Source organism: Nycticebus coucang, chromosome 2 (genome assembly GCF_027406575.1).
Source record: "Nycticebus coucang isolate mNycCou1 chromosome 2, mNycCou1.pri, whole genome shotgun sequence".
In the NCBI taxonomy this organism is placed as follows: Eukaryota; Metazoa; Chordata; class Mammalia; order Primates; family Lorisidae; genus Nycticebus; species Nycticebus coucang.
Window position 1 is genome coordinate 61,775,156 of NC_069781.1, and position 27,120 is coordinate 61,802,275.

Below are 27,120 nucleotides of genomic sequence, written 5' to 3' on the forward strand. Positions count from 1 at the left end.
TCTTCACAGGGCAATGAGCATATGGTTTAATAAAGTGAGTCTATGACACTTTTTTTTCTCTGTAGGCAAAGCTGTCACTGGCTGAAAACTTTCCTGTTTTTACTGGTGGGACCGTAGTCTGCTGTCTTTCAACAGAGTTTACTTCACAAGTAGAAAATGTTTGCTCCTGAGAGTTAAACTTCAGAACTTTTTCTTGGCTTCATACTACCTAACTATAGCAGGTCCTTCAACTTAAAGAGACAGTATTCATTTTAGATGCATTTCTTTGGAAGGATTTATGCTAAGTCAAGACTAAGCATTTTCAGTTAGGTTTTTGTAAGTACTATGAATTGGTTCCTGAAAATTCAGAGAAATATTTGTTATTTGTGGCTTTCCTATAAAATATAATCAATATTTCTCACTGAATTAGGTATAAATTTATTTGGACCTGTGATTTTTTTTGTTGGGCACAATTATATAATATTTTAATACTAAAAAGTTTGATTAATTAAGGAACTCCATTTTTTATCACATTTTAAGTAACATTGCAGACGTCTGGTTATGATTCAGTTTTGTGTCCTGAGGCTTAGTCTTTTATATTTTGTGTAGCTTTTTAGACAACTTTATAGTGTGAGCATATCATTGCAGACATGGGAATTTAGACCTGAAACCATTTTGTATTCTGAAGTGAAATACTCCTTGCAGTTTATAATAGATATTTAAGGTAACACTGTAAAGCACTGCCATCTTTGATTACTCTATGAAGAATACAGACGTGCCTTACTAAATGCCTTTTTAATGAATGTACATATCATGTGGATTCAAACTAAATATGTGTTGCCATTGAACATGACTCTGAAATCTGTAAATCATATGGGCTTATTTCCTTTTTCTTTCTTTTTTTTTTTTTGGTATTACTGCACTTTAATTCAGTGTTTAAAATGTAGCTGACTATAGGTATTACACACTTTTCTACATATGTACCACAAAATGTTTTTTACATATGTGTGTACATAGTATTCTCTTAATTTCCTTTTCTTACTTGCTCACCAACACTCACAAACTCCCCTCCCTTGGACATACCTCATTTTAAAGTTTAGCCTCAAGGCTCTAAAGTCTCTGTGAACAACTGAGTTTCTTTTTTTCCCTATTGATTGAATTACTCACACGTTGACTGAGTTGTCTGGATTCTGGGAATATGACAGTGGTGACAAGTAGGAAAATCAGAAGTGGACTCTCCTAAGCCCTTTTTTTTTTTTTATTTTTTCTAAGACAGTCTCCCTCTGTTGCCTCGGCTTAGAGTGCAGTGGCATCATCACAGCACACTGCAATCTCAACTCTCCTGGGCTCAAGTCATCCTCCTGTCTTAGCTCCTGGATAGCTAGGACTACAGGTGGGCACCACCATGTCTGGCTAATTTTTTCTATTTTTAGAAGAGATGGAGTCTTGTTCTTTGTCAGTCTGATCTCCTGAGCTCAAGCAGTCTTCTTGTCTCTGATTCCCAGAGTGCTGGGATTACGGGTGTGAAGAGCCACTGCACCTAGCCTCTTAATATCTTTCTCCATTGGTATAATACCCCTTCCCTCCCATACTCCTAGTCAAATTTCGTATCTATGGGTTCTACTGATGCCGGTCACCAGACTGTTCAGTAGTTCCTGCTCTTAGGAAGACTGGAAGGATACTGAAAGTTCATATTATTAGATATGAATTTAATTCATGGAAACCTGCTTGTCGCCTCTCTTGTGTTTTTGCTAGTTACACATGATTAACTGTGGTGCCTTTTAGCGCCTCAATTACTTGGGCAAGTATGTATCATGCAGGGATTGAGCTCAAGTTAGAATGCTGAGAGTGGTATAAAATTATGTTTCCCTCTCCAGATGTAACTTTACAGTAATTAAACCTAATGCAGTTTAAGCTTGTAGTCAGTGTTGTGGTTGCTATCTCCAAGTCTAATTGGTAATATCACTTAAATCACAGCACTTATTGCCAGTTATCTGGGAACAAGAATAAACCAAAAAAGTCCCATATGTTAACCCTTGGTTTTTCTGCATCAAGTGATCTTATCCCTTTATCAAAATCTGTTATGTGGAATTTTGATACTATTTGAGACATTATGTTCTTAATTTAGATAGCTCTGTGTATGTATCCATCCATCATTCTACCCATCTTTAGGTTGTGATTTTCTGTAGTTTGCTGACCTGGTTTTTGGAGATTCTATCTAGCCTAGCACAAAGCTATTGTGCACTTGGTTTACTCAGTTTCCCTAAGTAGATGGTCAAAATCCATGGTGAAAACATACTTGCCCAATATAAAAGGGTACTTGTTAATTATATTTCAGTCCAAGTTTCTGCCAAAAGAATAAAAGTGAAGGGGTCCAAGGAATATATCAGAAAAGATCTTAAGTTTAAAATTTTATTTTGTGTTTATTTTATTACACCCAGGAATATGGCAACCAGCTTAATTCAATCAAATAGCCAGGGTGCCAGAATAGTTTCCCTGCATGTGATAGCTAAATAAATAGTGGACTCAGTATAGCAATGATAATCTCAACTTATAGGGTTTTCCCAGTTGTGAAATGTTTGTGTTAAGGATGACTTTTCTGTTGTTTTTGTTACAGTCTGACAGCTGAGGATGCTTTTAAAACCTTCTAGTCACTTAGGGTAGAGCTATACTATCCAGGCTTGGTGGTTCTAAAAGGCAGGTCCAATCCATCACAGAAACAGCAATCTCTGGGTTATAGGGGAAGATTGAGGGGTGGGGGAGTGAGGCAGGGAGAAGGGGGGGCTGCTCTGTCCAGTTTACATTTGTCACCAGTGACTAGCTTTTAAAAAATGTATTAGCTGTGCATGGTGGTAAGTAAGATCCAGCTGCAGGGGATTATGGCTTTGAGTGGGTCGGAGAGCTTGGAATGCATTCAGTTCCATCAGGGGATTTGTGTCCCTCGTCATCAGCCTTAACATTGCTAAAACAGTAAAGATTAAGAACAGACCGGTGTCACCTGCCCTGAACTTTGAGAAGCCCAGGAGCCATGAAACAAAGGGAAGCAGTTGTTTAGAAAGTGTCCCTTCTCTCTGTCCCAAAGTATTTTTCAAATGGCACATACGAATATAAGGAAACACAGATATACTCAGGTGAAAGGTGGTCGGTCCGTGGTTGAATTATTTCCACAACTTACTGAATATGTCACAGTCATAATTTGATAAAAATGCCTTCTACAAATACCTTTCAGTTAATGAACGTTTTTTTTGTGAGGCGGTTTCCAAATGAAAATGAACAGTCAGTAGTTAGGAGGGAATATTTTACAGTGGGAGAAAAAGCTTTTGCTTGGTTTGGTTTGGTTTTGGTGACCCTCTTCTCCTCCTCCCTCAGGAAGAAAGTTAAGAGAACACCACAAAGGTCTACTTTTTTCAGGGATTTTGAAATTCAGCATACATGCCAGCAAGCAGTTTAGAGGCAGGAAGTCTTTTCTAGTAGTGCAGTCATGAACTGGTAAACTAGAAGCATCTGTAAAAATTTAAAGAGAATATCAGCTTTCTCAAAGCTCCAGTCCAAATGTAATGAGGTGCAAATGATAGCACTGCATAACCCTTCCCCACCCCAATTGTGGAATGAGATATTAAGACAAATATAAAGAAGAGGACAGGGATTTCAGAACTCCATTGAAGTAAATTTTGTTTTTCAGATGAGTTGGCATATGGATGACTAAGAGTAGCTCCAACTTTGAGGGTTGATGAGCAGTAAACAAATGATTTTCTGCTCTGGATCTATAGGTACCATTTTGAAAAGTGATTGCTTTTAGGGTGTGAGTGTGTGAAATGACATACCAAGTCATTTGGCTGATTAAATTAACGAGATTTGTTAAATTTGAAGTAAACTTCAGCTGATTTGTATCTTTGCCAGGCACCTCTCTCATTACAGAAAGAAAAAAAGGGGGGGTAAGAAAAAAAGATGTGATTTGTTTGAAGGAACACATCTGGGGTGTGATCTGCTCTATCTTAACACCAGATGGCAGGTTTAGGCTGACAACTAAACCCATTTTGGCCTGGTCAAACTGTATTTTAGTATGTAGTTTTCTCCACCTCTTACTCCTCCCACCCCCCCAAATCCGTACAGGAAGTAGAACAATTATTTGCACTCAGGGCTAACAGTCATCTTGTATCTGCGGCTTTGGGTTCTCTTTCTCTGCCTCTCTACTGTTTATAGACAAGGCTAGCTTCCCTTGGCAACTCTTGAAACAGGTTCCCTCTGTGGCTCATACCTTTTCAAAGGTATGTTTTGTTGAGGCAGGGGTGTGGTGCCTTTAGGTGGCTGGTGCTTGTCATGACGTGCATGGCATTAGCTGGGCTGAGCAGTGACTAGAAGTGACAGTGTTGGTTTGAGGTGCCTGGGGGCCTTTCAGTCATCACACTACTAGAGCATTGAGAATATGAAAGCACCTCAGAGCACCATTGCTTATTGTGGAGATAACAGGGAGAAACAAGGCTAGGAGGTGGCTGTGTTGCCAAGTACCCCCCCTTTATTTTCTTGTCCTACATTTTACTTGAAAAAGTGTCACGTATGTAGTCTTCGGAAAGAAAGAGTGTTAGGGAGCTTTGTCCAGAATCACAAAAAAAGGCAGTTTGAATTTCTGTAAGTTACAAGTACTGCCATTAGATTTACAGTTTCTTTGTGTATTGTCATGTCATAAAATGACCAAATGTTAAAAAAAAAAAGTGAGAAAAGCCTTTTAATTAAACACTTTAGGGAAAAGAGGCCAATAAATAATATATTCTTCCTTGCTATTGTTTGATACCTTACCTTTTTGAGGATAATGATAGCAATCAGAGCCTAGCTTGGTTGCTCATTCTCAAAGGACTGTGTCAGAAGGTTCTTGTCATCTCCATCCATTAGATTTTTTGGTAGATTTTCCAGGAATTATTTTTAGATTCTCACTATGGATTAATGGACATATGTGTAACCTATGCAAAGAGCTACAAAATGCATTCATTAATCCATTCTACAAACTAAGATTAATTAGAATTGTCTGTAGGCATTCCTATGATAAGGTCACAAATCTAATATTATTTGATAGGAGCTGTTAGGGATTTGAATGAAATTTCAAAATCACAAAGAAGGAAAAAGACCTCAGAGGAAGTCAGTAAATGTTCTTACTGAGCAGAGCTTGAAGTTACTTCTGGGGCTTTTTCTTCTTCATGGTTCAGCTTTTTGAGTTGTCAAAGATCACATGTTTAAAAAACAAACACAATTTCTCTATTCTAATGTTGCTAGTTATTGAAATCAAGGCAGTCAGAATTTTTCCTGGGCGGGTTTTTAAATTATTTAAGTTAAAATAAAATTCCATGCATAATTTTTATATGGCACCATGCAACTATTTTATATACAAAATTTTCTACGTGGCATATTAGAGAAAGAATTTGTTGGTTAGGGATCATCGAACAGAATTTAGTAAGAGTATTAAGAATAATCTATTTAATATGGTTCTGGTAAATAAAACACAAGCCAGACTTAGTTGATTCTCTTCAGGAAACTTAGCCTGATACCAAGGTAAGAGGAAGAGCCATTGGATAACTTGCAGTAGTAAGGGCTAACTAATATGGTTTTAATCATAGCGTGGAGGAGGTACATTATATTAATGAAACAAAACCATTTTCATTTTCATTTCATTAGTTTTAAGTAGGTCCTTAAAACTACTTGACCAGTTAGAGAATTTGAAAAGAGATGCTTCCTGGTAATAAGTTTAGTTTGTAATATGTACTTTTTGTGTTTGGGCCTTTTGTAATTTTTTTATGGCTTAAAAAAATATATTTAAATTTAGAGAGCAGTAGTGATAGTACAACATTTGATTAGATTTTAATGTTTCACATAGTTGAATATATTAATTTCTGAAGTAGAATATTTAGTTTCCTCTAGAATGTTTCCATTTATTCACTACAATTCAATCTTTTTTTATTTTTTACCAACTTGTCACACAGCTTTTTTTTTTTAATTTTTGATGTAAATTTACTTTATTGCATCTGACACATTTGGGTAAATGACAGTAACTTTGGTGTTTTTAAAATGTTCCCTGATTCTAGAAATCAGCCTTCAAATAAGCTTCAGGCAGTTTCCCAGTTAAGTTCTTAATGGATTGCCATCCTTCTGCCTATCTCTCTTTTTTTATTTTTTCCTTACATGCCATGCAGTAGGAAACTACCTATATTACTATACTAACCCTACTTTAAATACTATTGAGAGTTTAAAAGGATGTGATTTTGCAGCTAGGCTTACTTGATTTGAATGAGTGGTGTGTGACCACAGGCAAGTTTCTCAAGCTCTGCACCTTAGTTTCTTCTTTTTCATGGATAAAAGTTAGATCTAAATTATGCTTTTTGTGAGAATAAAATGAGATCATATTAGGATGTAGAACTAGAACTAGTACAAAGACTAACATAGAGTAGAGGGAGGTACAATACTTGATAGTTACTATTATTATTAAAATAGAAAACTGGCAGGAAATTGAAACAAGCTATGAATATTTGAGGAGTGCTCAGATTCTGAGTATATTACTTTGTAAAAGGTGCTGTTTGAAAATTACATTCTTTATGCCTCATTTAGTTTATATCGCTGTAGTATTTTTTCATTAGTTTACATTAGCCACCATAAATACTCTTATCAATCACCAGATTGATAAGACAGAGATAGAAGAAAATTATGATTTAAGCTGAACTTACCTACTTTAATACTTTTTTCCCTTTTTCCTTTTTTTGAGTTTACTTAGAAAGGAAAAAAAAAACCACTTCATCTCATCACTACAGGTTGAACATCCCTTATCTGAAATGCTTGGGCCCAGAAAATTGTTTCAAATTTTTTATTTTTTCAGATACTGGATTATTTACAATATATTTGCCATTGACCATCTCAAATCTAAATGTTCTGATGAGTCTCCTATGGGTACTCAAAAAGGTTCATATTTTGGGCCTTTTCAGATTTTTGGAGTTTGATGCTCAACCTATATTACATTTGTATGTTTATGTACACCTGAGGATCTTTCCATATAGTCTGAATATTGTGGGCCTGCTTTCGGAAGGAAAAGATTTATAAATCAAAATTGAGAAATCCTGCTGTTTTTTTTTTTTTTTTTTTTTTTTATTGTTGGGGATTCATTGAGGGTACAATAAGCCAGGTTACACTGATTGCAATTGTTAGGTAAAGTCCCTCTTGCAATCATGTCTTGCCCCCATAAAGTGTGACACATACCAAGGCCCCACCCCCCTCCCTCCGTCCCTCTTTCTGCTCCCCCCCCATAACCTTAATTGTCATTAATTGTCCTCATATGAAAATGGAGTACATAGGATTCATGCTTCTCCATTCTTGTGATGCTTTACTAAGAATAATGTCTTCCACTTCGATCCAGGTTAATACGAAGGATGTAAAGTCTCCATTTTTTTTAATGGCTGAATAGTATTCCATGGTATACATATACCACAGCTTGTTAATCCATTCCTGGGTTGGTGGGCATTTAGGCTGTTTCCACATTTTGGCGATTGTAAATTGAGCTGCAATAAGCAGTCTAGTACAAGTGTCCTTATGATAAAAGGATTTTTTTCCTTCTGGGTAGATGCCCAGTAATGGGATTGCAGGATCAAATGGGAGGTCTAGCATGAGTGCTCTGAGGTTTCTCCATACTTCCTTCCAGAAAGGTTGTACTAGTTTGCAGTCCCACCAGCAGTGTAAAAGTGTTCCCTTCTCTCCACATCCACGCCAGCATCTGCAGTTTTGAGATTTCGTGATGTGGGCCATTCTCACTGGGGTTAGATGATATCTCAGGGTTGTTTTGATTTGCATTTCTCTAATATATAGAGATGATGAACATTTTTTCATGTGTTTGTTAGCCAATCGTCTGTCATGTTTAGAGAAAGTTCTATTCATGTCTCTTGCCCATTGATATATGGGATTGTTGGCTTTTCTCATGTGGATTAATTTGAGTTCTCTATAGATCCTAGTTATCAAGCTTTTGTCTGATTGAAAATATGCAAATATCCTTTCCCATCCTGTAGGTTGTCTCTTTGCTTTGGTTATTGTCTCCTTAGCTGTACAGAAGCTTTTCAGTTTAATGAAGTCCCATTTGTTTATTTTTGTTGTTGCAATTGCCATGGCAGTCTTTTTCATGAAGTCTTTCCCCAGGCCAATATCTTCCAGTGTTTTTCCTATGCTTTCTTGGAGGATTTTTATTGTTTCATGCCTTAAATTTAAGTCCTTTATCCATCTTGAATCAATTTTTGTGAGTGGGGAAAGGTGTGGATCCACTTTCAGTCTTTTACATGTAGACATCCAGTTCTCCCAACACCACTTATTGAATAGGGAGTCTTTCCCCCAAGGTATGTTCTTGTTTGGTTTATCGAAGATTAGGTGGTTGTGAGATGTTAGTTTCATTTCTTGGTTTTCAATTGGATTACAAGTGTCTATGTCTCTGTTTTTGTGCCAGTGCCATGCTGTCTTGACCACTATGCTTTGTAGTACAGACTAAAATCTGATATGCTGATGCCCCCAGCTTTATTTTTATTACTAAGAACTGCCTTAGCCATACGGGGTTTTTTCCAGTTCCATACAAAACGCAGAATCATTTTTTCCAAATCTTGAAAGTACGATGTTGGTATTTTGATAGGAATGGCATTGAATAGGTAGATTGCTTTGGGAAATATAGACATTTTAACAATGTTGATTCTTCCCATCCATGAGCATGGTATGTTCTTCCATTTGTTAATATCCTCTGCTATTTCCTTTCTGAGGATTTCATAGTTTTCTCTTTTTTTCTTTTGTAGAGACAGAGTCTTCACTTTATGGCCCTCGGTAGAGTGCCGTGGCCTCACACAGCTCACAGCAACCTCCAACTCCTGGGCTTAAGCGATTCTCTTGCCTCAGCCTCCCGAGTAGCTGGGACTACAGGCACCCGCCACAACGCCCGGCTATTTTTTGGTTGCAGTTTGGCTGGGGCCGGGTTTGAACCCGCCACCCTCGGTATATGGGGCCGGCGCCCTACCGACTGAGCCACAGGCGCCGCCCTCATAGTTTTATTTGTAGAGGTCCTTCACCTCCTTCGTTAGGTATATTCCTAGGTATTTCATTTTCTTTGAAACTATGGTGAAGGGAGTTGTGTCCTTAAGTAACTTCTCATCTTGACTGTTATTGGTGTATACAAAGGCTACTGACTTGTGGACATTGATTTTATATTCTGAAACATTACTGTATTTTTTGATGACTTCTAGGAGTCTTGTGGTTGAGTCTTTGGGGTTCTCTAAGTATAAGATCATGTCGTCAGCAAAGAGGGAGAGTTTGACCTCCTCTGCTCCCATTTGGATTCCCTTTATTTCCTTGTCTTGCCTAATTGTATTGGCTAGAACTTCCAGAACTATGTTAAATAGTAAAGGTGACAGAGGACAACCTTGTCTGGTTCCAGTTCTAAGTGGAAAAGCTTTGAGTTTTACTCCATTCAGTAAAATATTGGCTATGGGTTTGTCATAGATAGCTTCAATCAGTTTTAGAAATGTGCCACCTATGCCTATACTCTTCAGTATTAGAAAAGGATGCTGGATTTTATCAAATGCTTTTCCTGCATCTATTGAGAGGATCATGTGATCTTTATTTTTGCCTCTGTTAATATGGTGGATAACATTTATGGACTTGCGTATGTTAAACCAGCGTTGCATCCCTGGCATGAAGCCTTCTTGATGAATGACTTTTTTGATGATAAGCTGCAATCTATTGGCTAGGATTTTGTTGAGAATTTTTGCATCTATATTCATGAGTGAGATTGGTCTGAAATTCTCCTTTTTGTTTGGGTCTTTTCCTTGTTTTGGGATCAGGTTGATGTTTGCTTCATAGAATGTGTTGGGGAAGATTCCTTCTTCCTCAATTTTTTGGAATAATTTCTGCAGTACAAGAATAAGCTCTTCCTTGAAGGTTTAATAGAATTCTGGAGTGAAGCCATCTGGACCGGGGCATTTTTTGGTTGGAAGATTTTTATTGTTTCTTTGATCTCAGTGCTTGAAATTGGTCTGTTCAGGAGCTCTATTTCTTCCTGGCTGAGTCTAGGGAGAGGGTGTGATTCCAAATATTTATCCATTTCCTTCACATTGTCAAATTTCTGGGCATAGAGTTTCTGGTAGTATTCAGAGATGATCTCTTGTATCTCTGTGGGATCAGTTGTTATTTCCCCTTTATCATTTCTGATTGAGGTTACTAGAGATTTTACTTTTCTATTTCTCGTTAGTCTGGTGAAAGGTTTATTTTATTAATTTTTTCAAAAAACCAACTCCTTGTTTCATTAATTTTCTGAATGATTCTTTTGTTTTCAATTTCATTGATCTCTGATTTGATTTTGGATATTTCTTTTCTTCTACTGAGTTTAGGCTTAGATTGTTCTTCTTTTTCCAATTCCATAAGATCTCTTGTGAGATTGTTGATGCACTGTCTTTCTGTTTTTCGAATGTAGGCATCTAAAGCGATGAATTTTCTTCTCAAAACTGCTTTTGTGGGCGGCGCCTATGGCTCAGTTGGTAAAGCGCCGGCCCCATATACTGAGGGTGGTGGGTTCAAACCCAGCCCCGGCCAAACTGCAACCAAAAAATAGCCGGGCGTTGTGGTGGGTGCCTGTAGTCCCAGCTACTCGGGAGGCTGAGGCAAGAGAATCGCCTTAAGCCCAGTAGTTGGAGGTTGCTGTGAGCTGTGTGAGGCTACAGCACTGTACCAAAGGCCATAAAGTGAGACTCTGTCTCTACAAAAAAAAAAAAAAAAACAAAACAAAACAAACAAAAAAAAAAACTGCTTTTGCAGTATCCCACAGGTTTTGGTAGCTTGTGTCTTCATTGTTGTTATGCTCAAGGAAGTTAATGATTTCCTGTTTTATTTCTTCCTGCACCCATCTGTTATTCAACAGAAGATTGTTTAATTTCCATGCCTTTGGGTGGGGTCGAGCATTTTTGTTAGAGTTGAGTTCCACCTTTAGTGCCTTATGGTCTGAGAAGATACAAGGTAAAATTTCCATTCTTTTGATTCTGTTGATATTTGTTTTGTGTCCCAGGATATGATCAATTTTGGAGAATGTTCCATGGGGTGATGAGAAGAATGTATATTCTTTATCTTTGGGGTGGAGTGTTCTTTATGCGTCTATCAAGCACAGTTGTTCTAGGGTCTCATTTAAATCTCTTATATCTTTGTTTAATTTCTGTTTAGAGGATCTGTCCAGCTCTGTAAGAGGAGAGTTAAAGTCTCCTGTTATTATGGTATTATCAGATATCATATTGCTCAGACTGAGTAAGGTCTGTTTCAAGAATCTGGGAGCATTTAGATTGGGTGCACAAATATTTAGAATTGAAATGTCTTCTTGTTGTAGTTTTCCCTTGACCAATATAAAGTGACCATCTTTGTCTTTTTTGAGTTTAGTTGCTTTAAATCCACATGTATCTGAAAATAAGATTGCAACTCCTCTTTTCTTCTGAACTGCATTTGCCTGAAAAATTGTCTTCCAACCCTTGACTCGGAGCTTTAATTTGTCTTTTGAAGCCAGGTGTGTTTCCTGCAGACAGCAAATGGATGGCTTGTGTTTTTTAATCCAGTCAGCCAATCTATGTCTCTTCAGTGGGGAATTCAAGCCATTAACATTTATTGAGATAATTGATAAGTGTGGTAGTATTCTATTCGTCTTATTTTGTGAGAGTCCATTGCTTAGTTTTATCTTTTGCATCAGTGTGGAGGTTAGGTTCTGTCCTTTAATTTCTGAGTTGTTACTTTGTTGCTGATCCATTGTGGTGGTGAGTGTGCAGAACAGGTTGAAGTATTTCCTGTGGAGCTGGTCTTGTGGTGGCGAATTTCCTCAATGTTTGTATATCCGTAAATGATTTGATTTCTCCATCAAATTTTAAGCTTAGCTTAGCAGGGTACAGAATTCTGGGCTGAAAATTGTTCTGTTTAAGTAGATTAAAGGTAGATGACCATTTACCATTACCATTTACCATTTTCCATTCTTCTTGCTTGGAAAGTTTCATTAGAGAAGTCTGCGGTAACTCTGATGGATTTGCCCCTGTAGGTCAACTGGCGCTTACTCCTGGCAGCTTGCAGAATCTTTTCTTTTGTCTTGACTTTGGACAGGTTCATCACAATGTGTCTTGGAGAAGCTCAGTTAGAGTTGAGGTGACCTGGGGTCCGATATCCCTCTGAAAGCAGTGTGTCAGAATCTTTGGTGATATTTGGGAAATTTTCTTTTATAATATTCTCTAGTATGGCTTCCATTCCTCTGGGGCATTCTTCTTCCCCTTCTGGAATTCCTATAACTCGTATGTTGGAATGCTTCATAAAGTCCCATAATTCTGACAGTGAACGTTCTGCTTTCTCTCTCTTCTTTTTTGCCTCTTTTACTGTCTGAGTTATCTCAAGAACTTTGTCTTCTACCTCTGAAATTCTTTCTTCTGCATGGTCTAACCTGTTGCTGATACTTTCCATTGCATCTTTAAGTTCCCTGATTGACTGTTTCAGTTCCTTCAGCTCTGCTATATCCTTTTTATATTCTTCATATCGTTCATCTCTTATTTGATTCTGTGTTTGGATTTCCTTTTGGGTATTTTCCACTTTTTTAGCAGTTTCCTTCATTGTTTCCATCATTTCTTTCATTGTTTTCAACATGTGTATTCTAAATTCCCTTTCTGTCATTCCTAACATTTCTTTATAGGTGGAATCCTCTGCAGTATCTACCTCATGGTCCCTTGGTGGGATTGTTCTGGACTGGTTCTTCTCGTTGCCTGGAGTTTTCTGCTGATTCTTCCTCATGAGTGATTTCTTTTATCTTTTTCCTTGCCCTAATTTTCCTTTCACTTCCTCTTGCTCTTTATGTTCTCATGCTTTTTGACTGAGGGTTACAGGACCGGAGAGGTGAGAAGGTTGAAGAGCAAAAAAGGGGTGAAAGAAAGGAGGACTGAGTGATAAGAAAAAAAAAGAAAAATAGAGAAAGGTGGGGGGGGTAAAAGGAATATTGACAAAAAGAAGAGAGGCACAGAAAAAGGGAGACAGAGCAATATAGGTGAACAGTAAGGTACTTTGACACAACCTTGAAAAAAACCCCAGTTGGGTGGTGCCCTTGAGGTCAGTAGCTCTTTGCTAACCTGATCAGACACAGTACCCCACCTCCACCAAGTAGAGAGGAAAGACAAAAATGCTACAGATTGAGCCAAAACAAGCTAATAGAAAACTTTATGGGATAAAATGGGTGAAAAACCAAATAATAGCAGTAGAAACCCTAGCAAAAATGAAGTTTTAGTTATTGACAAAGGCAGCAATGGGAAATTATAATTAAACTAGAAAAATTGAGAAAGAAAAAGGATCTGTATGGAAAATGTTGAAATTAAAAAACAAAACAACATCAACAACATCAAAATGAACAAAAAAACAACCAAAGCAAAAAAGAAAAAAACAACAAAAAAACCCAAAAAAGACACAACCAAAAACAAAGCAGTATGTATATGTTATTGAATATTGTCTGGGCAACACGTGGTCTTCTGGGGTATGAGATGTTAATCACAGTTCTGGTAGGACTGGAGGCTGCTGATTTCTCAAACCCCAGCAGGTGGACACCCTAAATCTCTCTTCACCCCACTTAAAAGGCACTTTGAACTTGTAAACTTGCTGAGCAGAAGCTTTCCCAGGAAAGTGCTTGTCACTGGAATCACTGCTGAAGTGGCTATCCACTTACCCAGTGTGCCAAAACCGGTCTCACTCTGCCCCTGAGGGTTAGGGCTGCAAGGTGGCTCAGACCCCACCCTTAGGCTACTCGGTTGCTGGCTTACCAGCTCCCACCCAATTCTAGCTCTGCGACCCTGTGGGCGGAGCTTGCTGGGGCAGATCGCTCACAATGGCTGCCTGTGACCCACAGCCAAACTCTGTTAGCTCTGTCTGGCTCAGCGGCTCAGACTGGGGCCCTAGACATCGGCCAAAGTTCTCCGCACTCCCACTCAGGCTCTCCCCAAGGCAGTTCAACTGAGTGCCAAGTCCAAAGACACCAAAACAGTTCACAGGTAAAGCCTTTGTGGTTTGCAGTCTCGCTGCTACTGAACTTACAGTTGCGGGCGGGTTTAGATGGATTGAACACATGCAACCACTTGCCGTTTTTCCACTGTTTTAGTCCTCCTCTTGGGGTCCAGAAGTCTCTCGCTGACTCCCTGTATCCTCACAGGGGTGATGATAGGCAGATCCCACCAGCCAGAGATGCCTGGAGTCCTATCTGCCCAGACTCACGGTGCCCAGATGCAAGGAAGCTGTTACTCGGCAGCCGTCTTGCTCCGCCTCCGAAATCCTGCTGTTTTTACACCTCATAGTACAGCTTGTGTCTATAGTTTATTTGATCAAACACCTACTTCATTTATTAGTATGAAATTAACCTTGAAAAGTTGTGGAATTTTTCATGAAATATAAGGTACGAATGTGCATACACAAAGTTGGTCCTTCATATCAGAGGGATCCGTATGTACAGATTCAACCGTGGATTGAAAATATTAAAAGCAAACAAACAAACAAAAAAAAACCAATAAAAAATAATGTATATTTGAAAATACAGTATAGGCTTGGTGCCTGTATCACAGTGGTTACGGCACCAGCGACATGCACTGAGGCTGGAGGGTTCAAGCCCGGCCTGGACCAGCTAAACAACGACAACTGCAACAAGAAAATAACCATGCGTTGTGGCGGGAGCCTGTAGTCCCAGCTACTTGGGAGGCTGAGGAAAGAGAATTACTTGAGCCCAAGTGAGTTTGAGATTGTCGTGAGCTGTGACACCAGGGCACTCTACTGAGGGCAACATAGTGAAGCTCTGTCTCAAAAAAAATCCAGAAAATAGTATAATAGCTGCTTACATAGTATTTACATTGTATTGGGTATTATAAGTAACTTAGAGATTACTGTATCATTTTATGTAAGACACTTGAACATTCTTGGATTTTGATATCTTTGGAGATCCTAGAAATAGTCTCCTCTGATACCCAGGAATAGGCATGATTGTACAAATAATAAAGTTAATAGCTTTAGTGATATACATTGATTAGTTGTAAATTTTGAGAGCCTGTGTGTCAGATATACATACAAACATACAAAACCCTCTACAGTGTTGAGTGTAAAAAAAATTTTATTTAATGCATATTTAATGCAGCAGTAGCATCGTATATTTTGTATTGTGACTTATTAATTTAAATTACAAGGTCTGAGAGTTAAATTTGCAAACTCATCTCAGAAAAAGTGCTACATACTTCGTTGCTGGATGTTTCTGTGGTCACCTTTGAAGAACTCCCCTTGGGAAGCTGTGCGCCTATGCCAGCACCTAGTCCACCCTTCAAAGAAATTTTGGTGTTCTTTTTTTCTGGAATGACCCTCAGAGCTGTCATATTACCCTTGATGTCCTGACTGTCATCAAAATGTCTTCCTTTCAATATTTTTTTTATCTTCAGGTAAAGAAAAAAGTCACTGGGGGCCACATCACGTGAGTAGGAAGGGTGTTCCAACAGTTATTTACTGGTTAAAAACTCAAAGTGTGGTGTGAGCTGGTGCATGCATTGTCATGATATATTATGTACATGTCAAGAGTCATGTGTTGTTGATACAGATTTTCAATTAAGATTTTCTTATTTCTGTCTATGATTACGTGGTCTGCTATACCCCTCACAGTCAGTCAGCAATTTTGATACACAATTCAATGAATGTTTGCAATGTTTTTATTAGTTCTACTGGTTACTGGCTGCCCTGGCTCACTTCATTTGATTATAATTAATCAATGTATATCACTAAAGGTATTAACTGTATTATTCATGCAGTTAATTATTAACAATAGAATAATACAGCTATTAACTGTATTATTCATACAGTGATACTTTCTCTCCCCACTGAAAAATGTTTAATCCATTTGTACCACTATCATGGTATTATCCCCATAAACTTGGGCTAACATGTCCCTGATTTCACTTCCACTCTTGCCAAGTTTAAGAAGAAATTTATAAATATTTGTTTGTTGCTCTAGTTCATGCTCTGACATTCTCTCAGTGACACACAGAAATACATAACAACAATAATGAACACCACTCAGCTAGATAACACTGTATATCGACATGAATGCAACTGTGAGACGCAGATATACCAAGGTTATGAAACTTTACTGAGTTGTTTATACAGTGTTGCCAATGTAAGTACACAGTGGCAGCTTCACAAACTTAATTGTCAGACCTTGTACAATTCCTATTTTAGAGCTAAAAAGGCTAAAAGACTGTCCTCAGGTTCTGTTTCAGAGCTGGCAGTATTTTCCTGACCTGGGGATTTGAGGTTCTTCTTAATCATAAGACTGTTTCCCAAACTCTTTACAACTTCTGTTTGGCCTGATCCACCATAACCCCTTGCTACTTAGACTCTTCACTCTTACGGACATAGCTAAGGCACTGACTGCCAGGTTATGTATTATAGTCATACAAAATCTGCACAAAAGAGAGTTAGTTTTCATTCAACAAGCAAGTAGCCTCTGGATCATTGCCTTACATTGGAAAGGTTAAAATTTTTTTTTCTCTGGTAGATAAAATGTAAGTACTATTTAGTTATTAAGACAAGCAAGTAATTATAGCCACCCAATCCCCAGAACAAGAAGATCTGGAATATGGAAGAGATATTGAAATTTCTGAGGCCTGCTGACCCTGTTGCTGTTTACGACTACTTTATAATTCAGTTTCTATTTGAACCCTTTTCAGTGCTCATTGCACTAGTCTGGGATTTGCCCATTGCTATTTGATTTTCTTATTCATCTATTGAATACCACCCCAGGTTTTTAGGGTTTTTATCCCTTTCCCTTTATATCCTTGGTCTATTTTAGTTTAGTGTTGAGTAGTTGCCTTGCCAGCTTCAAAAAAGGTCATTTGTATGTATAATATAATCTGTATTTGTGAGAAATATTTTTCCTCTAGGATACGCTTTTTTTTTTGAGACAGAGTCTCAAGCTGTTGCCCCGGGTAAAGTGCTTTGGCATTATAGCTCACAACAACCTCCAGCTCTTGGGCTCAAGTGACCTCTTGCCTCAGTTTTTCTATTTTTAGTAGAGACATGGTCTTGCTTTTGCTCACACTGGTCTTGAACCCATGAGCCTCAAGCATTCCACCGGCCTTGGCCTCCCAGAGTATTAGGATTATAGGTGTGAGCCAGCTCGCCCAGCCTGGACATATTATTAATGACCTCAGTGAGCCTAATATGCATACATCATCCATATAGAACAAAATATTACATGCTCTCAAAGTACATTGTCTTGGGTGGTTTTTTTTTAAAATAGAGACAGAGTCACTTTGTTGCCCTCAGTAGAGTGTCTTGATGTCACAGCTCACAGCAACCTCCAACTCCTGGGCTTAGGTGATTCTCTTGCCTCAGCCTCCCGAGTAGCTGGGACTGCAGGCCCCTGCCACAATGTCTGGCTATCTTGGGTGGTTTTTAATGAGTAGAGGCATAGTTAAAAGTCTGGTTATGGAGCCAAATAAAGCTTATCATTTGAATCGTGATTCTTCCATCACTAGCAGTATAACCTTCGGGAATGTCTTTTACTTCTCTGGGTCTTACTGCCATTTTAGGTTAAAAAATATGTATCTCAAAGAGTTGTAGAATTTAAATGAGGTGATATTTGCAGAGTGCCTGGTATGGACACCCACTGGAATGAAACATAAATGTAGTCTTAATAGTATGTAATCCTTAAGGTTTTGTAATACTGGCTTGGTCTGCGTATCTCTCATCAATGATTCCTTTTATATATGTATTAGGATGTCATTTCTGCTGCTGTGGTAGAGTTTATTAAAAACCATAGCATATTTCCAGCCAGGATTTTAAAATAGAAATGGATGACCATAATCTTACTACTAACTCTGAAATCCATCAAATATCATCTCTACTTAATTATTTGCCTTTTTCCTTTGAGGATTTGTTGTACAGATAGCTTACAATTTTTTTGTGTGTGTAAACACAGATGCAGAGGGTTGAATTCATCTTCTTAATTCATGACACACTTTTCTTACTGATTCAGTCCCTCTCTTTGTCCATTTATTTTTGTTAGAATATGTCTTTGGTTTTCTGTTTGGGACAAGTGATTAAGGGACTTTATTGCAAAGGCTCTGAGGTCAAGTGAAGTTGGGATATATTATCGTAAGAGGATGTTAAGAAATGGAGGAAGTTGGCAGTGTCCTCTAATTAAGTACTTCTTAACCCTTTAAAAAAATGCCTCAACATTCACACCTGTAATCCTAGTACTTGGGAGGCCAAAGTGGGTGGATTGCTCCTGGGCCAAAGTCACAGATTTGAGACCAGCTGGAGCCAGAGCGAGACCTCCTCTCTAAAAATAGGGGGGCACTGTGACGGGTACCTGTAGTCCCAGCTACTCAGGAGGCTGAGGCCAGAGAATTGCTTGGTTGCTTTGAGCTCTGATGCCATGGCCACACTGCCGAGGGCAACAAAGTGAGATTCTTATCTCAAAAAAAAAAAAAAAAGCCTCACCACTTTTTAATGAATTTTTAAAAATCCAGACTCTCCTTTCTTAAAAATTACAAGTCTAGTCTGAACTTCTCTGATACTTGAGACAACTGAAGTGCAGGGAGGTAACATTACAAGAATAATCACCATAACAATGGCCATCACTTTTTGACCTTTTATCATGAATCAGGAGCTCCTCACCTGTGATTCAGGTATCATCTCCAGAGATACCCAAGCTTATGCAGCTCATTGAGGACTTCCATTTTGGCGTTGTCTTTCTCTCCCTCCTTTCTGAGTTTAATTTTTTTTTTCTTATAGTTGCAGACTTCGTATTTCTGCAGGCACTTTCCCATTGTACTAATTTTGATCTCTCTCCAGCCCCCTTCCCAGCTCTGCCTTTTCTGTGACATTTAGGTTGGCGTCAGACTAGCAATGCAAACAGTGAATATGAATTTTGCTTGCATCAAAGTAGTGAGGCGAATAAACTGTCATCATTTTTCTAAGATGGGTATTATTCAGTACTGCTTTCCTTTTTTGAAGTAATTTTGCTTTCAATCCCTGACCCTAAAAAATAAAACGAATTTCATGACGGTAGACATTAAAGAAAATGTATGCCAAATGCACCAAACAGTGCCTGGCACATATTTGAAAACTCAATAAATACTCGTTGAGTGACTATAAGCCTCCTGTAGGAGCAAACACTATAAATCCCAGCTCTACCCCCTTTGGCGGACCAGTTCTTTTTAATTTGTTTAAGGCCCTGTGAACTCTAGGAAGGTGAGTAATAAATGAATATTTGTGAAACACATTCAGTGTGCCAGGTGTTTCCATCAACACTTCTCAATTTATCTCCACAGCAACTTTCTGGTTTTATGCTTCTTTGCTTTTCTAACTTTTTTGAGTGAAGAAATGGGACTCAGAGTTTAAAAAAATTGTTCAGTTTGAATTTGAATTGGCATCTTTCTGACTCCAGACCCTAGTAATTTCTAGACATCTCCAGCACTGCAAGAATGGCTACTATGGCCGTTATCATTTTTAATTGGCATTATCATCATTATCTATTTCACCTCTAGATTTTGCGAAATTGTTTTCATATGGCAAGTGGTTGCCTTCAGAGAGGGTGCAGAGAGGACAGCATTAATGGTTCAGGTAGTAGAGTTTATGGAATCTCTTACTCCTTGCAGCTCAAATCCACACTAGTCTATTTGGTATGTATGCAAATGTTACCTGCCATCCCTTCCAACTACCCATGTTGAAGATAGATTTTCAAACACCCTGATTTTGGAATCAGGGTGTTTTGCCTATGTGTTTTTTATATCTTAGATGGAAAAGTGAGATAGAATGCAGGAAGATTTCCCTAAATGGAAAGGTAGCTGCCTCCTCACCCTCTACACTTCCCTTGTCAGTTGCTGGAGAGATGACCAGTGACACAAGAGCACTTCCAAACTTTGGGGAGCCCTGAATCGTTAGCAGATGAGATCATTTGATTCCCGTGAAACTTACCAGCTGCCCTGAATTTACTCTTCCAGAGTATCATACTTTTATTACTAGACTGAATTACAGGATAACAAAAGTTCTTTGAGTATCTTTAGACCCCAACCACATGTGCGACTACATACTTGAACCTAAGAATTAGAATTTCTTTTAAGGAAAAAAGAAAAAGTGCATGTTACCACTGTTTGTGTGTGTGTGTGTGTGTGTGTGTCTTGTCCTTTTTTGGCCTTGAAGTTCTTTTTCTTTTTAAATATAAAAGCCATTAGTTTCCTAACTTTTCTTAGCTTATAATTGCTTAATACATAACATTTGGCATTTATTTCACCTATATTGTTTTCCTTTGACTTGACCTGCTTTCATCATTTTACGTTGAACATCTTTTTTATGGAAAGCAGCAGAAAATCTGAAGGCTTGTCTAGAACGAAATCAGGTGAATCAAGAGAAGGCTGCCCAACTTGTTTTACAGTGTAGCACTGACACATGTGTTCATTGTACACACCTGAACTCTGTTGCATGGAGGTTTATTACTGTAATCTTAAGGTGGTAGTGTGAAGAACACCCAGATTTCCCACATAAATCAGAAAAGGGGGTTAATCAGAATCAACACTGGGTAAAAGAAGGTCTTAATGAAAGTGTCTAAGCATTGTTCAAACACAGGGGATATATGTGTTCTGCTTTATTTGGCCAGAACAATGTCTCAAGCTAGTTATTAGGCTCTACTCCAGCTTTAACCTCAGGCAGAATTTATGCAGCTCTACTACCATTTGTCAGGTAATTAAATGGAAAAAAGGGAAATATTTGCTTAAAGTGGAGAAGTGTTTTTTAATTAAACATGTAAAATAAATAAAGGCAAGAGGCAAGTAGGCAGCAGGGAGATTGTTTTTAATTTTACCATTAAAACGTGAAGAACTTCAAGCAGTAGGCTGATACTTTAGGCATGGCTGTTCATTCAGTCTCTACAGAGCATTATTCAACTGGAAAATCTGAATCTACGATTCTTTTGTCTTGGGTTGAAGAATATGAGGTATGGAGTTATTCTGTCTCACTTAAAAGATAACACCTCTTACTATTTTCTGCTAACTACTAACATTGACTTGGTAGAAGAGGAATTCTTCCAAGGAAGAGCCTGATAGAAGGCCAACTGTTAGTAGCACCAAGCTTGATGAGGGAAGCACAGAAGTAGTGGGAAGTTTTAGTTTCACAGAATAAGGAGCGGAAAAACCTCCTACTTATTCTAGTTAACCTGAGTAACCGATTGGATTATGTTGTATCGGAAGTTTCTGTTGATGGTTCTACCACTATACTGATTACCAAAGGTTGAGACTCTGTCATCATTGACTTAACTTTAGATTCTGGATCTTAAAAGATTCTGTATGGTATGCTCTCATACTTAACCTCCTATTTTAAAATTGACTATAACCATTGCAGTCGACTGGCTCGACTCTTTCAAAAGCAGCTGGACATGGTTGCTCGCACCTGTAATCCTAGCACTCTGGGAGGCCAAGGCAGGAGGATTGCTTGAGCTCAGTAGTTTGAAACCAGCCTGAGCAAGAGCCAGAGCAAGAGCCATCTCTACTAAAAGTAGAAGAACTATCCAGGCATTGTGTGGTCCCAGCTACTTGGGAGGCTGAGGAAAGAGGATCACTTGAACCCAGAAATTTGAGATTGCTGTGAGCTATGATGATGCCATGGCACTCTATCCAGTATGACAGAGTGAGATTCTGGTTTGACAAAAAATAGAAAAAATAAAAAAATAAAAAAACCAAAACCTAAAAAAAACTTTTTGAAGTGTCCTTACTACCAGCCTTCAATGTCTGCTGCTATTGTCTCCTACTGCTGTCCATCCTTCCCATTGCTGCCAGAAGGATTTTACATGCAGCTCAGTTTTGATTGTGCTGCTAGTCTCCTCAAACTTTGCACATCATGTGTGCTTTCCATGCTATGGTGTTTGGACAACTTTGCCACCACACCCATATGTGTTTATCGTACATTCCAGCCTGCCTCCCTCCCTTCCCTTCCTTCTCTTCTCTTCTTTTCTTTTCTTTCTTTTTTTTTTTTTAGACGGAATATCACTCTTTCACCCTGGGTAGAGTGCTATGGGGTCATAGCTCATGGTAACCTCAAACTCTTGGCTCAAGCGATCCTCCTGCCTCAGCTTTCTGCATAGCTGGGACTACAGGTACCTGCCATAATGCGCAGCTAGTTTTTCTTTTCTTTCTTTCTTTTTTTTTTTTTTTTTTGAGATGGAGTCTCACTATGTCACCATTGGTAGAGTGCTGTGGCATTACAGCTCACAACGACTTCAAACTTTTGGACTTAAGCGATTGTCTTGCCTCAGCCTCCCAAGTAGCTGGGACTACAGGTGCCTGCCACAGTGCTCGGCTATTTTCTTTGTTGCAGTTATCATTTTTGCTTTAGCTGGCCTGGTTCTGGTTTGAATCCACCAGCCTTGGTGTATGTGGCTGGTGCCCTACCCACTGAGCTATGGGTGCCGCCCCAGCTAGTTTTTCTATTTTTAGTACAGATGGGGTCTTCCTCTTGCTCAGTCTGGTTTCCAACTCCTGAGCGTAAGCATCCACCTGCCTCAGCCTCCCAGAGAGCTAGTGTTACAGGCATGAGCCACCACATCCAACTCCAGCTGTTCTTTCAATACACCATAGGCCTTTTTTTGATTTTGCTTCTGTAGTGCTTTATCCTAGGCTTCTTAATTTAATCCTTTTAAAAAGTCATCTCCACTAGGAGGCCAAAGCAGGTAGATTGCTTGAGGTCACAAGTTCCAGGCCAGCCTGAACAAGAGCTATACCCCATCTTTACTAATAGAAAAACTAGCCTGGAGTAGTGGTGGGCGCCTGTAGTCTGAGCTACTTGGACAGCTGAGGCAAGAGAATCACTTGAGCTCAAGAGTTTGAGGTTGCTGTGTACTGTGATGCCACAGTACTCTACTGAAGGTGACAAAGTGAGGCTCTTGTCTCAAAAAAAAAAAAGTCATCTCTTTTGTGAAGAGTTTTTTTTTTTTTTTTTTTTTAGAGACAAGAGTCTCACTGTACCGCCCTCGGGTAGAGTGTCATGACGTCACATGGCTCACAGCAACCTCTAACTCTTGGGCTTACATGATTTTCTTGCCTCAGCCTCCCGAGCAGCTGGGACTACAGGCGCCTGCCACAACGCCTGGCTATTTTTTTTATTGCAGTTTGGCCGGGGCTGGGTTTGAACCCGCCACCCTTGGCGTATGGGGCCCGTGCCCTACTCACTGAGCCACAGGTGCTGCCCCTTGTGAAGAGTTTTGACAGTTCTCTTAATGAGATAAGATTTTTCCCTCTGAATCACTACACTTTTTGCACTTCTCTTTTAGTACAATATGCCTCATGGTCTAGTTACTTTATAAAGGTTTCATATTCTAAAACTAGAGTATATGCTCCTTTAGCGGAGGGCCTGTGGACTCATCTAGTCACCCTTACTATCTACCATTGTGTGTCACTTTGTGAAGTCATGATGTCTCTCCTCTAAATGTCTTCTTTTAATTGGGTAGCAGAATGTGAAATTGGGGTATTAATACTTATTCTCTAGGATTGTTCTGAGGTACACATGACAGTGTTTATTTAGACATGTAGCTCTGCCTGTCATACAACAGTACATTTTTTTTCCTTTGGGTAAGGCAAGCATGAGACAAAGTTTTGAGAAAGAGGTTTACAGAGTAAGACCAAGGTATATAGGCTTACAAAGCAAGATATGTTCACCATAGAAAGCAAAGGGGCCCCTTTGCTTTCAAAGAAAAAGCAAAGATGCCACAGTATGTTCTTAATAGTGTGGTAGTTGTAGCCACATGGCCAAGCTTTGAATTTTTGTGCTGTTTTCTACTAGCATGTGATTTGGGGTCTTTGTTCTTTGTTATAGTTCATCATCTGTAAAATCAAAGCAGTGGTAGTATTTACCTTGTAGGATTATTGTGAAGATTAAATGAATCTGTACATTTAAAGCACTTTGAACAGAACTTGGCAGTGTGTGAGACTACACTGTCCAATTTAGAAGCCCATAGACATACATGGCTTGTAAGCTTTTGAAATGTAGCTGGTCCTTATTGAGATGTACTGTGAGTATAAAATGCACAGTAGATTTTAGAGATTTGATATAAAAATAATGTTAAATATCTCTTTTTTATATTGATTTTGTATTGCAATAATGATATTTTGAGAATACTGGGTTAAATAAAATACAGTAAAATTTCATCTTTTTAAAAAGCCATTTGATATGGTTACTACAAAAAATTGTTTTAATTAATTTATTTGTTTGAGATAGGCTGCTAATGTTGTCCAGCCTCAAGTGCAACAGTGTGTTCATTGTTCACTGTAGGTAGCATTAAACTCCTGAGCTCACAAGTGATCCTCCTGCCTTTGCCTCCAGAGTAGCTGCAACTACAGGTACAGCACCACACCTGGCTAATTTTTTTTCATTTTTTGTAGAGATGAGGTCTTGCTGTGTTGCCCAGGCTGGTCTCAAACTCCTGGGTTCAAGCCATCCTCCTACCTCATTTACACCAGTAGCTGAGACTACAGGTATGCACCACTGTGCCCAGCGATAAATGTTTTACTGTTATTACTGTTTTTGGTGGTGGTGGGTGGTGGTGATAGTCATGCTGCTAGTTTCTGTTCCTACTTTGTTGACTTTAGTGAGTCTAGATGAGGAAAATTAGGAAAAGAAAGGTCTTAAAAATGGATGTGATAAAGCTTAAGTTAAATGAGGGAACAAAGAGGTGAGCAGCTTCTGACCTCAAGTTAGGGAAGACTGGCCTTACTTCAGAGCCCTGTACTCCAAGTTAGTAACGTTACCTTCTGACTTGCTAGGAGATTGATTACTGTCCCTCTGTTGCTACCTCATGCCTTCCCCTTACTATAGGAAAAAGGCGAATTTGGTTATGAAAGTTGGATTTCTTTTTTTTTTTTTTTTTTTATCAAGAGTTTCACTATGTTGCCCTCACTACAGTGCCTTGGTGTCACAGCTCACAGCAACCTCAAACTCTCGTGCTTAAGTGATTCTCTTGCCTCAGCCTCCTAAGTAGCTGGGACTACAGGTACCCACCACAACACCCTGCTGTTTTCTTGTTTTAGTTGTTGTTGTTTAGCTGGCCCCAGACCAGGCTCGAACCTACCAGCCCCTGTGTATGTGGTCGGCACTCTAACCACTGAGCTACGTGCGCTGAGTCTGAAATAATAAAAAATGCAGGCTTTCTGAAGAATATAGATTAGAAGCCAGGTGCTGTGTCTCATCAGGGAGGCTGAGGCAAGAGGATGACTTGAGGCCAGGAGTTGGAGACCAGACTGGGTAATATAGCCAGACCATGTCTCTTAAAACAACAACAACAACAAAAACAAACAAAATTATCTGTAGTCTCTGCTGCTTTGGAGTCTGAAGTAGGAGGGTCACTTGAGCTCAGAAGTGGGTGCAGTGAATTATGATCAGGCCATCGGGCTCTGGCCTGGGCAACAGAGTGAGGCTCACTCTCTAAAAACAAAAAGAAAGATTAGAAAGATTAAGAATTTTTTTTCTTTTGGTTTAGAAAGAATAGCTTTGTTTTTCCATTAAGGATGTAAATTTATAGATAACATTCTTAAAACAGCACAAAGACTAAAAACATTTAAAAATATAGTACTTAGCTATTTTATTTCCAAGTAAGTCTTCAGTGCCAATGAATTCTGCTCTACAGTATCCAGACCCTGTGATTATGACTGCTGATCATGGTTGACAAAGTCTCAGACTATCTTATGCATCAGTTACTTCAAATAATTTTATAAAATGCCAATCATGTGATCACATGATCTGAGTGTTGGTGTGTCTGCACATATTCTAGGCTTCAGTGAGGTACTGTCTTCTGGCATTGAGTATAATGTTGTGTTCAGCCTCCACTGGCTCAAAGCTGAACTATCGTTTCAAGGGTAATTTAAGAGCTTAATTTGGGCAGCTGCTTTTCAGAGGCTGTTCAGATGAGTATAAGTCCTGCCGATGACGTGTTTAGTGATTTCCTGGGGTCTTCCCCATAATTTCTTTCTATGGTAGCTTGTTCCTTACAGTGAATGTTTATACTTCGAGGGAGAGTGAGGAGGGATGGGGATGTGGCCAGCTAGACAGAGATAATCATCTGAAGTGCTGGTTTCCTTTGAGATCATAAGGTACAGTGAATAGCATTATCTCTCTGAGTGCCTTAGAACTAATAAGGAACACAAAAGCACTTACCAGTCCCAGTGGACAGATGTGGTTTATTTATCTTGATAAGTCTTTGAGATAGTAGGATCACCATAATGTAGAGGGAGCCCCCAAGATACTCTTTTTTTTTTTTTTTTCTTTTTGTTAGTGACAGGGTCTTGCTCTTATAGCCCAGCCTGGAATGCAGTGGCATAATCACAGCTCTCTATAGCTTCAAACTCCTGGGCTCAAGCAGTCCTCTAGCCTCAGCCTTTGGAGTATCTGGAACTATACTCAATGTGCCACCATGCCTAGCTTATTTTTCATAGAGATAGGGTCTTGCTATATTGCCCAGGCTAGTCTTAAACTCCTGACCTAACGTGATCCTTCTACCTCAGCCTCTAAAAGTGCTGGGATTACAGGCATTCAGCTCCAAGATATTCTGTTGACACATTAAATTTCTTTGCTTCTGTTGTAAGAAATTCTTGAGCTTTTTTTCTTGTTTGAACAGTATGTAGCTTATATCTTTTTTTTAATCATTGCTATTTAGTGGCAATCAACTGTTTACTCATGAAGTGAAATGTTACAAAAGGAGAATACATTCCAAGATAGCTTAAATGATCTCTATATTTGGGTTTTCATATTGTTTCTGAATATGTAAATCCAAACTTGGACAATTTAGGGGTGATTACTTATGTTAGCAAATATTGGTTTATGAAAGAAGTCATAATAAATTACTTTAAAATAGTAAGGCTACTCTAAGACCTTTGAATATTTGAGTTGTAAAATCGATCAAAACTTGAAGGGGCCAGTGCCGTGGCTCACACCTGTAATTCTAAGTACTGAGGGAGACCAGGGCAAAAGGATTGTTTGAGATCAGGAGTTTGAGACCAGCCTGAGCAGTAATGAGAACTTGTCTCTACAGAAAAAAAAAAAAAAAAAAAAAAAAGAAAGAAAATTTAGCTAAGCATG

At 38.8% G+C, this 27,120-nt stretch overlaps 1 protein-coding gene across 8 annotated transcripts in view; it reads left to right on the plus strand.

Moving 5' to 3' along the window:
- Nucleotides 1–27,120, plus strand: part of BNC2 (basonuclin 2) — a 485,316-nt gene that overhangs the window by 40,057 nt on the left and 418,139 nt on the right. For 2 of the 8 annotated variants that reach the window (XM_053572255.1, XM_053572281.1), the window contains exon 2: nt 24,432–24,524. The exons of the other annotated variants lie outside the window; for them this stretch is intronic. The gene's annotated coding sequence lies outside the window, so the exon portion shown is untranslated. The remainder of the gene's footprint in view (nt 1–24,431; nt 24,525–27,120) is intronic. 8 annotated transcript variants of the gene reach the window in all.